Source organism: Hyla sarda, unplaced genomic scaffold (genome assembly GCF_029499605.1).
Source record: "Hyla sarda isolate aHylSar1 unplaced genomic scaffold, aHylSar1.hap1 scaffold_1437, whole genome shotgun sequence".
In the NCBI taxonomy this organism is placed as follows: domain Eukaryota; kingdom Metazoa; phylum Chordata; class Amphibia; order Anura; family Hylidae; genus Hyla; species Hyla sarda.
This window is the reverse complement of record NW_026608067.1, coordinates 1-15,597: the sequence shown is the minus strand read 5'-3', so window position 1 is coordinate 15,597 and position 15,597 is coordinate 1. Positions and strand designations below refer to the sequence as shown.

The window sequence follows — 15,597 nt, the reverse complement described above, 5'->3', positions numbered from 1 at the left end:
TAAACCCATACCATTATTGCTAAGCAGCAAGACAGGGGCCCATTGCACTCCCACGGGGCCTTTTTAAATGCAATCCATAACCCGGATTTGCCAGGAACCCTTCTTACTCCTCCTACTTGCATGTGACACTGGGCTTAGGATCTGCATAGGAAACACACACACAAGCACACACCTACCTTTGTTGCCTGCAGATGCCTCCTTGGCTGTCCCCAAACGGTATCAAACCAACACCCACGGGAAGCTGTAAGCATAGAGGACATGCCTGCACCCCATTGGACTTACCTGTGTGGGTTAAATCCGGGTTATTTGACAACCTATGGCGGTGATGGTTCTGCTCAGGCAGAGCAGTGCTGATGCTCCTCATAAAGCTGTCGCTGCTGTGAAGGTTCTAGGTGACATCACAAATCCCTGTGGTTACATACACAACAAAGCTGGGTTGTTGTTGTTTACACTCTGCAAGGCCTGTGGAAGTGAGTGACATCATAGCACTGTAGTTCTGAGGGTTCAAGATGGATGCAACAATCTCCTGTTGCTTCTATGAAGGCCGTAATAGACGACATCACCAAACAGCTCCATAGTCACATACACAGCAAAGGAGAGATGTTGTTTACACCTAGTGATGTCAGTGGTATTGAGTGACATCACAGCACAGTGCTAAGGCTCCTGGGCCTGGACACAGCAGCGGCTGCAATATCTCAACGGAGAATACGTTTATATCTATGTGTGTGTGTGCGCATATATATATATATATATATATATATATATATATATATATATATTTCTCCGCCGAAATCACTTTTAAACCCATTTCCACCTTTTTTTCCCTTCTCTTCCTCTTACTTTTTTTTCACGTTTTTTTACGTTTTTCTCCTTTTCGCCTCTTTTCTGGGCGTATTATTCTTCTTTTTCTTCTTTTTTTTCGTCTAATGCATACCCCATCAGTGCAGCAATGCTTATTCAATACCGCCAGCAGATGGAGACACTGGGGGATAATTTTCTAAGGATTTATACTGATTTTTCCTGTCTGAATTTGTCGCACAGAAAGTTGCAGGCCAAATATGTGTGACATTTCTGCGACTTTAGCTTCTAGAGCATTTTTACAACATTATACATAGGTGCTGAATACATAAAAAGCGACTGTTCAGCGACAGACAAGTCGCATCGGCTGAAAGTAGGCCAGAATGTCAGTCCATGTTGGAGCAGGTTTAGATACAGTCTAAAGCATAGATCTCAAAGTCTGTGCACAGAATTTAGCAAGGGCCTCGCACCTTCTGATGCATCAGGTAGGTGCACAATAGCATAGCCTAACCCTCTGTACTTTGGTCTATATTGATGTGGGACATAGACAGCCAGCTGATGACCAATCCATTAGTGCAATGGATGGCTGGAAGCATTTGTCTTTGCCTTTGCAATACCACAGAAGCAATGCATGGTCAATGTACAGCAATGACACACCTGTGTGAACAGCCAGGAGACCCCCCCCCCCCCATGTTATGTTACATAGTTACATAGTTAGTACGGTCGAAAAAAGACATATGTCCATCACGTTCAACCAGGGAATTAAGGGGTAGGGGTGTGGCGCGATATTGGGGAAGGGATGAGATTTTATATTTCTTCATAAGCATTAATCTTATTTTGTCAATTAGGAACATTCAGCACCCACCCGCTATCAAGGCAGCTGCCTATCATGTCATGCCCTACCTGCACAGGTGTGCTGGCTACTCAAATGATCCAATTAAGGAGGCCATTTAGTCAGCAGCAGCAGAAGTCCTGTGCCTGGACGCTCCAACAGGGGCCAGACACAAGCAGAAGCAGAAGCAGCAGAAGCAGCAGCAGCACCACCTTTTGTTTATTGGCTGCAGCAGCAGCAAGGCCCACAGGGCTGGCTAGCTGGCTAGCCAGCAAGCAGGTAGCAATGAAAGTAGGAATCTTTCTTTTTAACCCTGTAAGGGGGTGGTGCACTGTACCCGAAGATACTGCCATATCGGGTCAATGCATAGGGCGACGGAAGCAAGCTTCGAAATCGGCCCCCGTTCTCAAAAATCCATTTAATATATGGTCCCCAGATAGGGGACGTATCAGATATTAAACTGATAAGAACAGATACTACACTTGATCTTAGCCAAAAGGCCGAGAAGCGATAACCGTGAAAGGGGCGGGCCCAACAAGGTCCCCTTCATGGGCACTATCACTGCTTGCTGTCAGGGAGGCTGCCAGACAATTTTCCATGCACACTCTGGGCTGGGGGGCAGTCAACCACCAGTACACACAGCAGAACCTAAACCCATACCATTATTGCTAAGCAGCAAGACAGGGGCCCATTGCACTCCCACGGGGCCTTTTTAAATGCAATCCATAACCCGGATTTGCCAGGAACCCTTCTTACTCCTCCTACTTGCATGTGACACTGGGCTTAGGATCTGCATAGGAAACACACACACAAGCACACACCTACCTTTGTTGCCTGCAGATGCCTCCTTGGCTGTCCCCAAACGGTATCAAACCAACACCCACGGGAAGCTGTAAGCATAGAGGACATGCCTGCACCCCATTGGACTTACCTGTGTGGGTTAAATCCGGGTTATTTGACAACCTATGGCGGTGATGGTTCTGCTCAGGCAGAGCAGTGCTGATGCTCCTCATAAAGCTGTCGCTGCTGTGAAGGTTCTAGGTGACATCACAAATCCCTTTGGTTACATACACAACAAAGCTGGGTTGTTGTTGTTTACACTCTGCAAGGCCTGTGGAAGTGAGTGACATCATAGCACTGTAGTTCTGAGGGTTCAAGATGGATGCAACAATCTCCTGTTGCTTCTATGAAGGCCGTAATAGACGACATCACCAAACAGCTCCATAGTCACATACACAGCAAAGGAGAGATGTTGTTTACACCTAGTGATGTCAGTGGTATTGAGTGACATCACAGCACAGTGCTAAGGCTCCTGGGCCTGGACACAGCAGCGGCTGCAATATCTCAACGGAGAATACGTTTATATCTATGTGTGTGTGTGCGCATATATATATATATATATATATATATATATATATATATATATTTCTCCGCCGAAATCACTTTTAAACCCATTTCCACCTTTTTTTCCCTTCTCTTCCTCTTACTTTTTTTTCACGTTTTTTTACGTTTTTCTCCTTTTCGCCTCTTTTCTGGGCGTATTATTCTTCTTTTTCTTCTTTTTTTTCGTCTAATGCATACCCCATCAGTGCAGCAATGCTTATTCAATACCGCCAGCAGATGGAGACACTGGGGGATAATTTTCTAAGGATTTATACTGATTTTTCCTGTCTGAATTTGTCGCACAGAAAGTTGCAGGCCAAATATGTGTGACATTTCTGCGACTTTAGCTTCTAGAGCATTTTTACAACATTATACATAGGTGCTGAATACATAAAAAGCGACTGTTCAGCGACAGACAAGTCGCATCGGCTGAAAGTAGGCCAGAATGTCAGTCCATGTTGGAGCAGGTTTAGATACAGTCTAAAGCATAGATCTCAAAGTCTGTGCACAGAATTTAGCAAGGGCCTCGCACCTTCTGATGCATCAGGTAGGTGCACAATAGCATAGCCTAACCCTCTGTACTTTGGTCTATATTGATGCGGGACATAGACAGCCAGCTGATGACCAATCCATTAGTGCAATGGATGGCTGGAAGCATTTGTCTTTGCCTTTGCAATACCACAGAAGCAATGCATGGTCAATGTACAGCAATGACACACCTGTGTGAACAGCCAGGAGACCCCCCCCCCCCATGTTATGTTACATAGTTACATAGTTAGTACGGTCGAAAAAAGACATATGTCCATCACGTTCAACCAGGGAATTAAGGGGTAGGGGTGTGGCGCGATATTGGGGAAGGGATGAGATTTTATATTTCTTCATAAGCATTAATCTTATTTTGTCAATTAGGAACATTCAGCACCCACCCGCTATCAAGGCAGCTGCCTATCATGTCATGCCCTACCTGCACAGGTGTGCTGGCTACTCAAATGATCCAATTAAGGAGGCCATTTAGTCAGCAGCAGCAGAAGTCCTGTGCCTGGACGCTCCAACAGGGGCCAGACACAAGCAGAAGCAGAAGCAGCAGAAGCAGCAGCAGCACCACCTTTTGTTTATTGGCTGCAGCAGCAGCAAGGCCCACAGGGCTGGCTAGCTGGCTAGCCAGCAAGCAGGTAGCAATGAAAGTAGGAATCTTTCTTTTTAACCCTGTAAGGGGGTGGTGCACTGTACCCGAAGATACTGCCATATCGGGTCAATGCATAGGGCGACGGAAGCAAGCTTCGAAATCGGCCCCCGTTCTCAAAAATCCATTTAATATATGGTCCCCAGATAGGGGACGTATCAGATATTAAACTGATAAGAACAGATACTACACTTGATCTTAGCCAAAAGGCCGAGAAGCGATAACCGTGAAAGGGGCGGGCCCAACAAGGTCCCCTTCATGGGCACTATCACTGCTTGCTGTCAGGGAGGCTGCCAGACAATTTTCCATGCACACTCTGGGCTGGGGGGCAGTCAACCACCAGTACACACAGCAGAACCTAAACCCATACCATTATTGCTAAGCAGCAAGACAGGGGCCCATTGCACTCCCACGGGGCCTTTTTAAATGCAATCCATAACCCGGATTTGCCAGGAACCCTTCTTACTCCTCCTACTTGCATGTGACACTGGGCTTAGGATCTGCATAGGAAACACACACACAAGCACACACCTACCTTTGTTGCCTGCAGATGCCTCCTTGGCTGTCCCCAAACGGTATCAAACCAACACCCACGGGAAGCTGTAAGCATAGAGGACATGCCTGCACCCCATTGGACTTACCTGTGTGGGTTAAATCCGGGTTATTTGACAACCTATGGCGGTGATGGTTCTGCTCAGGCAGAGCAGTGCTGATGCTCCTCATAAAGCTGTCGCTGCTGTGAAGGTTCTAGGTGACATCACAAATCCCTTTGGTTACATACACAACAAAGCTGGGTTGTTGTTGTTTACACTCTGCAAGGCCTGTGGAAGTGAGTGACATCATAGCACTGTAGTTCTGAGGGTTCAAGATGGATGCAACAATCTCCTGTTGCTTCTATGAAGGCCGTAATAGACGACATCACCAAACAGCTCCATAGTCACATACACAGCAAAGGAGAGATGTTGTTTACACCTAGTGATGTCAGTGGTATTGAGTGACATCACAGCACAGTGCTAAGGCTCCTGGGCCTGGACACAGCAGCGGCTGCAATATCTCAACGGAGAATACGTTTATATCTATGTGTGTGTGTGCGCATATATATATATATATATATATATATATATATATATATATATATTTCTCCGCCGAAATCACTTTTAAACCCATTTCCACCTTTTTTTCCCTTCTCTTCCTCTTACTTTTTTTTCACGTTTTTTTACGTTTTTCTCCTTTTCGCCTCTTTTCTGGGCGTATTATTCTTCTTTTTCTTCTTTTTTTTCGTCTAATGCATACCCCATCAGTGCAGCAATGCTTATTCAATACCGCCAGCAGATGGAGACACTGGGGGATAATTTTCTAAGGATTTATACTGATTTTTCCTGTCTGAATTTGTCGCACAGAAAGTTGCAGGCCAAATATGTGTGACATTTCTGCGACTTTAGCTTCTAGAGCATTTTTACAACATTATACATAGGTGCTGAATACATAAAAAGCGACTGTTCAGCGACAGACAAGTCGCATCGGCTGAAAGTAGGCCAGAATGTCAGTCCATGTTGGAGCAGGTTTAGATACAGTCTAAAGCATAGATCTCAAAGTCTGTGCACAGAATTTAGCAAGGGCCTCGCACCTTCTGATGCATCAGGTAGGTGCACAATAGCATAGCCTAACCCTCTGTACTTTGGTCTATATTGATGCGGGACATAGACAGCCAGCTGATGACCAATCCATTAGTGCAATGGATGGCTGGAAGCATTTGTCTTTGCCTTTGCAATACCACAGAAGCAATGCATGGTCAATGTACAGCAATGACACACGTGTGTGAACAGCCAGGAGACCCCCCCCCCCCCATGTTATGTTACATAGTTACATAGTTAGTACGGTCGAAAAAAGACATATGTCCATCACGTTCAACCAGGGAATTAAGGGGTAGGGGTGTGGCGCGATATTGGGGAAGGGATGAGATTTTATATTTCTTCATAAGCATTAATCTTATTTTGTCAATTAGGAACATTCAGCACCCACCCGCTATCAAGGCAGCTGCCTATCATGTCATGCCCTACCTGCACAGGTGTGCTGGCTACTCAAATGATCCAATTAAGGAGGCCATTTAGTCAGCAGCAGCAGAAGTCCTGTGCCTGGACGCTCCAACAGGGGCCAGACACAAGCAGAAGCAGAAGCAGCAGAAGCAGCAGCAGCACCACCTTTTGTTTATTGGCTGCAGCAGCAGCAAGGCCCACAGGGCTGGCTAGCTGGCTAGCCAGCAAGCAGGTAGCAATGAAAGTAGGAATCTTTCTTTTTAACCCTGTAAGGGGGTGGTGCACTGTACCCGAAGATACTGCCATATCGGGTCAATGCATAGGGCGACGGAAGCAAGCTTCGAAATCGGCCCCCGTTCTCAAAAATCCATTTAATATATGGTCCCCAGATAGGGGACGTATCAGATATTAAACTGATAAGAACAGATACTACACTTGATCTTAGCCAAAAGGCCGAGAAGCGATAACCGTGAAAGGGGCGGGCCCAACAAGGTCCCCTTCATGGGCACTATCACTGCTTGCTGTCAGGGAGGCTGCCAGACAATTTTCCATGCACACTCTGGGCTGGGGGGCAGTCAACCACCAGTACACACAGCAGAACCTAAACCCATACCATTATTGCTAAGCAGCAAGACAGGGGCCCATTGCACTCCCACGGGGCCTTTTTAAATGCAATCCATAACCCGGATTTGCCAGGAACCCTTCTTACTCCTCCTACTTGCATGTGACACTGGGCTTAGGATCTGCATAGGAAACACACACACAAGCACACACCTACCTTTGTTGCCTGCAGATGCCTCCTTGGCTGTCCCCAAACGGTATCAAACCAACACCCACGGGAAGCTGTAAGCATAGAGGACATGCCTGCACCCCATTGGACTTACCTGTGTGGGTTAAATCCGGGTTATTTGACAACCTATGGCGGTGATGGTTCTGCTCAGGCAGAGCAGTGCTGATGCTCCTCATAAAGCTGTCGCTGCTGTGAAGGTTCTAGGTGACATCACAAATCCCTTTGGTTACATACACAACAAAGCTGGGTTGTTGTTGTTTACACTCTGCAAGGCCTGTGGAAGTGAGTGACATCATAGCACTGTAGTTCTGAGGGTTCAAGATGGATGCAACAATCTCCTGTTGCTTCTATGAAGGCCGTAATAGACGACATCACCAAACAGCTCCATAGTCACATACACAGCAAAGGAGAGATGTTGTTTACACCTAGTGATGTCAGTGGTATTGAGTGACATCACAGCACAGTGCTAAGGCTCCTGGGCCTGGACACAGCAGCGGCTGCAATATCTCAACGGAGAATACGTTTATATCTATGTGTGTGTGTGCGCATATATATATATATATATATATATATATATATATATATATATTTCTCCGCCGAAATCACTTTTAAACCCATTTCCACCTTTTTTTCCCTTCTCTTCCTCTTACTTTTTTTTCACGTTTTTTTACGTTTTTCTCCTTTTCGCCTCTTTTCTGGGCGTATTATTCTTCTTTTTCTTCTTTTTTTTCGTCTAATGCATACCCCATCAGTGCAGCAATGCTTATTCAATACCGCCAGCAGATGGAGACACTGGGGGATAATTTTCTAAGGATTTATACTGATTTTTCCTGTCTGAATTTGTCGCACAGAAAGTTGCAGGCCAAATATGTGTGACATTTCTGCGACTTTAGCTTCTAGAGCATTTTTACAACATTATACATAGGTGCTGAATACATAAAAAGCGACTGTTCAGCGACAGACAAGTCGCATCGGCTGAAAGTAGGCCAGAATGTCAGTCCATGTTGGAGCAGGTTTAGATACAGTCTAAAGCATAGATCTCAAAGTCTGTGCACAGAATTTAGCAAGGGCCTCGCACCTTCTGATGCATCAGGTAGGTGCACAATAGCATAGCCTAACCCTCTGTACTTTGGTCTATATTGATGCGGGACATAGACAGCCAGCTGATGACCAATCCATTAGTGCAATGGATGGCTGGAAGCATTTGTCTTTGCCTTTGCAATACCACAGAAGCAATGCATGGTCAATGTACAGCAATGACACACCTGTGTGAACAGCCAGGAGACCCCCCCCCCCCCATGTTATGTTACATAGTTACATAGTTAGTACGGTCGAAAAAAGACATATGTCCATCACGTTCAACCAGGGAATTAAGGGGTAGGGGTGTGGCGCGATATTGGGGAAGGGATGAGATTTTATATTTCTTCATAAGCATTAATCTTATTTTGTCAATTAGGAACATTCAGCACCCACCCGCTATCAAGGCAGCTGCCTATCATGTCATGCCCTACCTGCACAGGTGTGCTGGCTACTCAAATGATCCAATTAAGGAGGCCATTTAGTCAGCAGCAGCAGAAGTCCTGTGCCTGGACGCTCCAACAGGGGCCAGACACAAGCAGAAGCAGAAGCAGCAGAAGCAGCAGCAGCACCACCTTTTGTTTATTGGCTGCAGCAGCAGCAAGGCCCACAGGGCTGGCTAGCTGGCTAGCCAGCAAGCAGGTAGCAATGAAAGTAGGAATCTTTCTTTTTAACCCTGTAAGGGGGTGGTGCACTGTACCCGAAGATACTGCCATATCGGGTCAATGCATAGGGCGACGGAAGCAAGCTTCGAAATCGGCCCCCGTTCTCAAAAATCCATTTAATATATGGTCCCCAGATAGGGGACGTATCAGATATTAAACTGATAAGAACAGATACTACACTTGATCTTAGCCAAAAGGCCGAGAAGCGATAACCGTGAAAGGGGCGGGCCCAACAAGGTCCCCTTCATGGGCACTATCACTGCTTGCTGTCAGGGAGGCTGCCAGACAATTTTCCATGCACACTCTGGGCTGGGGGGCAGTCAACCACCAGTACACACAGCAGACCTAAACCCATACCATTATTGCTAAGCAGCAAGACAGGGGCCCATTGCACTCCCACGGGGCCTTTTTAAATGCAATCCATAACCCGGATTTGCCAGGAACCCTTCTTACTCCTCCTACTTGCATGTGACACTGGGCTTAGGATCTGCATAGGAAACACACACACAAGCACACACTACCTTTGTTGCCTGCAGATGCCTCCTTGGCTGTCCCCAAACGGTATCAAACCAACACCCACGGGAAGCTGTAAGCATAGAGGACATGCCTGCACCCCATTGGACTTACCTGTGTGGGTTAAATCCGGGTTATTTGACAACCTATGGCGGTGATGGTTCTGCTCAGGCAGAGCAGTGCTGATGCTCCTCATAAAGCTGTCGCTGCTGTGAAGGTTCTAGGTGACATCACAAATCCCTTTGGTTACATACACAACAAAGCTGGGATGTTGTTGTTTACACTCTGCAAGGCCTGTGGAAGTGAGTGACATCATAGCACTGTAGTTCTGAGGGTTCAAGATGGATGCAACAATCTCCTGTTGCTTCTATGAAGGCCGTAATAGACGACATCACCAAACAGCTCCATAGTCACATACACAGCAAAGGAGAGATGTTGTTTACACCTAGTGATGTCAGTGGTATTGAGTGACATCACAGCACAGTGCTAAGGCTCCTGGGCCTGGACACAGCAGCGGCTGCAATATCTCAACGGAGAATACGTTTATATCTATGTGTGTGTGGTGCGCATATATATATATATAATATATATATATATATATATATATATATATTTCTCCGCCGAAATCACTTTTAAACCCATTTCCACCTTTTTTTCCCTTCTCTTCCTCTTACTTTTTTTTCACGTTTTTTACGTTTTTCTCCTTTTCGCCTCTTTTCTGGGCGTATTATTCTTCTTTTTCTTCTTTTTTTTCGTCTAATGCATACCCCATCAGTGCAGCAATGCTTATTCAATACCGCCAGCAGATGGAGGACACTGGGGGATAATTTTCTAAGGATTTATACTGATTTTTCCTGTCTGAATTTGTCGCACAGAAAGTTGCAGGCCAAATATGTGTGACATTTCTGCGACTTTAGCTTCTAGAGCATTTTTACAACATTATACATAGGTGCTGAATACATAAAAAGCGACTGTTCAGCGACAGACAAGTCGCATCGGCTGAAAGTAGGCCAGAATGTCAGTCCATGTTGGAGCAGGTTTAGATACAGTCTAAAGCATAGATCTCAAAGTCTGTGCACAGAATTTAGCAAGGGCCTCGCACCTTCTGATGCATCAGGTAGGTGCACAATAGCATAGCCTAACCCTCTGTACTTTGGTCTATATTGATGCGGGACATAGACAGCCAGCTGATGACCAATCCATTAGTGCAATGGATGGCTGGAAGCATTTGTCTTTGCCTTTGCAATACCACAGAAGCAATGCATGGTCAATGTACAGCAATGACACACCTGTGTGAACAGCCAGGAGACCCCCCCCCCCCATGTTATGTTACATAGTTACATAGTTAGTACGGTCGAAAAAAAGACATATGTCCATCACGTTCAACCAGGGAATTAAGGGGTAGGGGTAGTGTGGCGCGATATTGGGGAAGGGATGAGATTTTATATTTCTTCATAAGCATTAATCTTATTTTGTCAATTAGGAACATTCAGCACCCCACCGCTATCAAGGCAGCTGCCTATCATGTCATGCCCTACCTGCACAGGTGTGCTGGCTACTCAAATGATCCAATTAAGGAGGCCATTTAGTCAGCAGCAGCAGAAGTCCTGTGCCTGGACGCTCCAACAGGGGCCAGACACAAGCAGAAGCAGAAGCAGCAGAAGCAGCAGCAGCACCACCTTTTGTTTATTGGCTGCAGCAGCAGCAAGGCCCCACAGGGCTGGCTAGCTGGCTAGCCAGCAAGCAGGTAGCAATGAAAGTAGGAATCTTTCTTTTTAACCCTGTAAGGGGGTGGTGCACTGTACCCGAAGATACTGCCATATCGGTCAATGCATAGGGCGACGGAAGCAAGCTTCGAAATCGGCCCCCGTTCTCAAAAATCCATTTAATATATGGTCCCCAGATAGGGGACGTATCAGATATTAAACTGATAAGAACAGATACTACACTTGATCTTAGCCAAAAGGCCGAGAAGCGATAACCGTGAAAGGGGCGGGCCCAACAAGGTCCCCTTCATGGGCACTATCACTGCTTGCTGTCAGGGAGGCTGCCAGACAATTTTCCATGCACACTCTGGGCTGGGGGGCAGTCAACCACCAGTACACACAGCAGAACCTAAACCCATACCATTATTGCTAAGCAGCAAGACAGGGGCCCATTGCACTCCCACGGGCCTTTTTAATGCAATCCATAACCCGGATTTGCCAGGAACCCTTCTTACTCCTCCTACTTGCATGTGACACTGGGCTTAGGATCTGCATAGGGAAACACACACACAAGCACACACCTACCTTTGTTGCCTGCAGATGCCTCCTTGGCTGTCCCCAAACGGTATCAAACCAACACCCACGGGAAGCTGTAAGCATAGAGGACATGCTGCACCCCATTGGACTTACCTGTGTGGGTTAAATCCGGGTTATTTGACAACCTATGGCGGTGATGGTTCTGCTCAGGCAGAGCAGTGCTGATGCTCCTCATAAAGCTGTCGCTGCTGTGAAGGTTCTAGGTGACATCACAAATCCCTTTGGTTACATACACAACAAAGCTGGGTTGTTGTTGTTTACACTCTGCAAGGCCTGTGAAGTGAGTGACATCATAGCACTGTAGTTCTGAGGGTTCAAGATGGATGCAACAATCTCCTGTTGCTTCTATGAAGGCCGTAATAGACGACATCACCAAACAGCTCCATAGTCACATACACAGCAAAGGAGAGATGTTGTTTACACCTAGTGATGTCAGTGGTATTGAGTGACATCACAGCACAGTGCTAAGGCTCCTGGGCCTGGACACAGCAGCGGTCTGCAATATCTCAACGGAGAATACGTTTATATCTATGTGTGTGTGTGCGCATATAATATATATATATATATATATATATATATATATATATATATATTTCTCCGCCGAAATCACTTTTAAACCCATTTCCACCTTTTTTTCCCTTCTCTTCCTCTTACTTTTTTTTCACGTTTTTTACGTTTTTTCTCCTTTTCGCCTCTTTTCTGGGCGTATTATTCTTCTTTTTCTTCTTTTTTTTCGTCTAATGCATACCCCATCAGTGCAGCAATGCTTATTCAATACCGCCAGCAGATGGAGACACTGGGGGATAATTTTCTAAGGATTTATACTGATTTTTCCTGTCTGAATTTGTCGCACAGAAAGTTGCAGGCCAAATATGTGTGACATTTCTGCGACTTTAGCTTCTAGAGCATTTTTACAACATTATACATAGGTGCTGAATACATAAAAAGCGACTGTTCAGCGACAGACAAGTCGCATCGGCTGAAAGTAGGCCAGAATGTCAGTCCATGTTGGAGCAGGTTTAGATACAGTCTAAAGCATAGATCTCAAAGTCTGTGCACAGAATTTAGCAAGGGCCTCGCACCTTCTGATGCATCAGGTAGGTGCACAATAGCATAGCCTAACCCTCTGTACTTTGGTCTATATTGATGCGGGACATAGACAGCCAGCTGATGACCAATCCATTAGTGCAATGGATGGCTGGAAGCATTTGTCTTTGCCTTTGCAATACCACAGAAGCAATGCATGGTCAATGTACAGCAATGACACACCTGTGTGAACAGCCAGGAGACCCCCCCCCCCCCCCCATGTTATGTTACATAGTTACATAGTTAGTACGGTCGAAAAAAGACATATGTCCATCACGTTCAACCAGGGAATTAAGGGGTAGGGGTGTGGCGCGATATTGGGGAAGGGATGAGATTTTATATTTCTTCATAAGCATTAATCTTATTTTGTCAATTAGGAACATTCAGCACCCACCCGCTATCAAGGCAGCTGCCTATCATGTCATGCCTACCTGCACAGGTGTGCTGGCTACTCAAATGATCCAATTAAGGAGGCCATTTAGTCAGCAGCAGCAGAAGTCCTGTGCCTGGACGCTCCAACAGGGGCCAGACACAAGCAGAAGCAGAAGCAGCAGAAGCAGCAGCAGCACCACCTTTTGTTTATTGGCTGCAGCAGCAGCAAGGCCCACAGGGCTGGCTAGCTGGCTAGCCAGCAAGCAGGTAGCAATGAAAGTAGGAATCTTTCTTTTTAACCCTGTAAGGGGGTGGTGCACTGTACCCGAAGATACTGCCATATCGGGTCAATGCATAGGGCGACGGAAGCAAGCTTCGAAATCGGCCCCCGTTCTCAAAAATCCATTTAATATATGGTCCCCAGATAGGGGACGTATCAGATATTAAACTGATAAGAACAGATACTACACTTGATCTTAGCCAAAAGGCCGAGAAGCGATAACCGTGAAAGGGGCGGGCCCAACAAGGTCCCCTTCATGGGCACTATCACTGCTTGCTGTCAGGGAGGCTGCCAGACAATTTTCCATGCACACTCTGGGCTGGGGGGCAGTCAACCACCAGTACACACAGCAGAACCTAAACCCATACCATTATTGCTAAGCAGCAAGACAGGGGCCCATTGCACTCCCACGGGGCCTTTTTAAATGCAATCCATAACCCGGATTTGCCAGGAACCCTTCTTACTCCTCCTACTTGCATGTGACACTGGGCTTAGGATCTGCATAGGAAACACACACACAAGCACACACCTACCTTTGTTGCCTGCAGATGCCTCCTTGGCTGTCCCCAAACGGTATCAAACCAACACCCACGGGAAGCTGTAAGCATAGAGGACATGCCTGCACCCCATTGGACTTACCTGTGTGGGTTAAATCCGGGTTATTTGACAACCTATGGCGGTGATGGTTCTGCTCAGGCAGAGCAGTGCTGATGCTCCTCATAAAGCTGTCGCTGCTGTGAAGGTTCTAGGTGACATCACAAATCCCTTTGGTTACATACACAACAAAGCTGGGTTGTTGTTGTTTACACTCTGCAAGGCCTGTGGAAGTGAGTGACATCATAGCACTGTAGTTCTGAGGGTTCAAGATGGATGCAACAATCTCCTGTTGCTTCTATGAAGGCCGTAATAGACGACATCACCAAACAGCTCCATAGTCACATACACAGCAAAGGAGAGATGTTGTTTACACCTAGTGATGTCAGTGGTATTGAGTGACATCACAGCACAGTGCTAAGGCTCCTGGGCCTGGACACAGCAGCGGCTGCAATATCTCAACGGAGAATACGTTTATATCTATGTGTGTGTGTGCGCATATATATATATATATATATATATATATATATATATATATTTCTCCGCCGAAATCACTTTTAAACCCATTTCCACCTTTTTTTCCCTTCTCTTCCTCTTACTTTTTTTTCACGTTTTTTTTACGTTTTTCTCCTTTTCGCCTCTTTTCTGGGCGTATTATTCTTCTTTTTCTTCTTTTTTTTCGTCTAATGCATACCCCATCAGTGCAGCAATGCTTATTCAATACCGCCAGCAGATGGAGACACTGGGGGATAATTTTCTAAGGATTTATACTGATTTTTCCTGTCTGAATTTGTCGCACAGAAAGTTGCAGGCCAAATATGTGTGACATTTCTGCGACTTTAGCTTCTAGAGCATTTTTACAACATTATACATAGGTGCTGAATACATAAAAAGCGACTGTTCAGCGACAGACAAGTCGCATCGGCTGAAAGTAGGCCAGAATGTCAGTCCATGTTGGAGCAGGTTAGATACAGTCTAAAGCATAGATCTCAAAGTCTGTGCACAGAATTTAGCAAGGGCCTCGCACCTTCTGATGCATCAGGTAGGTGCACAATAGCATAGCCTAACCCTCTGTACTTTGGTCTATATTGATGCGGGACATAGACAGCCAGCTGATGACCAATCCATTAGTGCAATGGATGGCTGGAAGCATTTGTCTTTGCCTTTGCAATACCACAGAAGCAATGCATGGTCAATGTACAGCAATGACACACCTGTGTGAACAGCCAGGAGACCCCCCCCCCCCCCATGTTATGTTACATAGTTACATAGTTAGTACGGTCGAAAAAAGACATATGTCCATCACGTCAACCAGGGAATTAAGGGGTAGGGGTGTGGCGCGATATTGGGGAAGGGATGAGATTTTATATTTCTTCATAAGCATTAATCTTATTTTGTCAATTAGGAACATTCAGCACCCACCCGCTATCAAGGCAGCTGCCTATCATGTCATGCCCTACCTGCACAGGTGTGCTGGCTACTCAAATGATCCAATTAAGGAGGCCATTTAGTCCAGCAGCAGCAGAAGTCCTGTGCCTGGACGCTCCAACAGGGGCCAGACACAAGCAGAAGCAGAAGCAGCAGGAAGCAGCAGCAGCACCACCTTTTGTTTATTGGCTGCAGCAGCAGCAAGGCCCACAGGGCTGGCTAGCTGGCTAGCAGCAAGCAGGTAGCAATGAAAGTAG

At 46.1% G+C, this 15,597-nt stretch overlaps 6 non-coding genes across 6 annotated transcripts; all 6 read right to left on the bottom strand.

The window, feature by feature from the left end:
- Window positions 1–1,951: 1,951 nt before the first annotated feature.
- Window positions 1,952–2,142, bottom strand: LOC130307627 (U2 spliceosomal RNA). The gene has a single exon (XR_008856793.1). It is a non-coding gene; the product is annotated as a U2 spliceosomal RNA (small nuclear RNA).
- Window positions 2,143–4,227: 2,085 nt separating this feature from the next.
- On the bottom strand, window positions 4,228–4,418 carry LOC130307621 (U2 spliceosomal RNA). The gene has a single exon (XR_008856790.1). It is a non-coding gene; the product is annotated as a U2 spliceosomal RNA (small nuclear RNA).
- A 2,088-nt stretch (window positions 4,419–6,506) lies between these two features.
- LOC130307610 (U2 spliceosomal RNA) lies at window positions 6,507–6,697 on the bottom strand. The gene has a single exon (XR_008856779.1). It is a non-coding gene; the product is annotated as a U2 spliceosomal RNA (small nuclear RNA).
- A 2,086-nt stretch (window positions 6,698–8,783) lies between these two features.
- Window positions 8,784–8,974, bottom strand: LOC130307599 (U2 spliceosomal RNA). Its single transcript, XR_008856768.1, has one exon. It is a non-coding gene; the product is annotated as a U2 spliceosomal RNA (small nuclear RNA).
- Window positions 8,975–11,066: 2,092 nt separating this feature from the next.
- Window positions 11,067–11,256, bottom strand: LOC130307619 (U2 spliceosomal RNA). The gene has a single exon (XR_008856788.1). It is a non-coding gene; the product is annotated as a U2 spliceosomal RNA (small nuclear RNA).
- A 2,091-nt stretch (window positions 11,257–13,347) lies between these two features.
- On the bottom strand, window positions 13,348–13,538 carry LOC130307588 (U2 spliceosomal RNA). Its single transcript, XR_008856757.1, has one exon. It is a non-coding gene; the product is annotated as a U2 spliceosomal RNA (small nuclear RNA).
- Window positions 13,539–15,597: the final 2,059 nt, after the last annotated feature.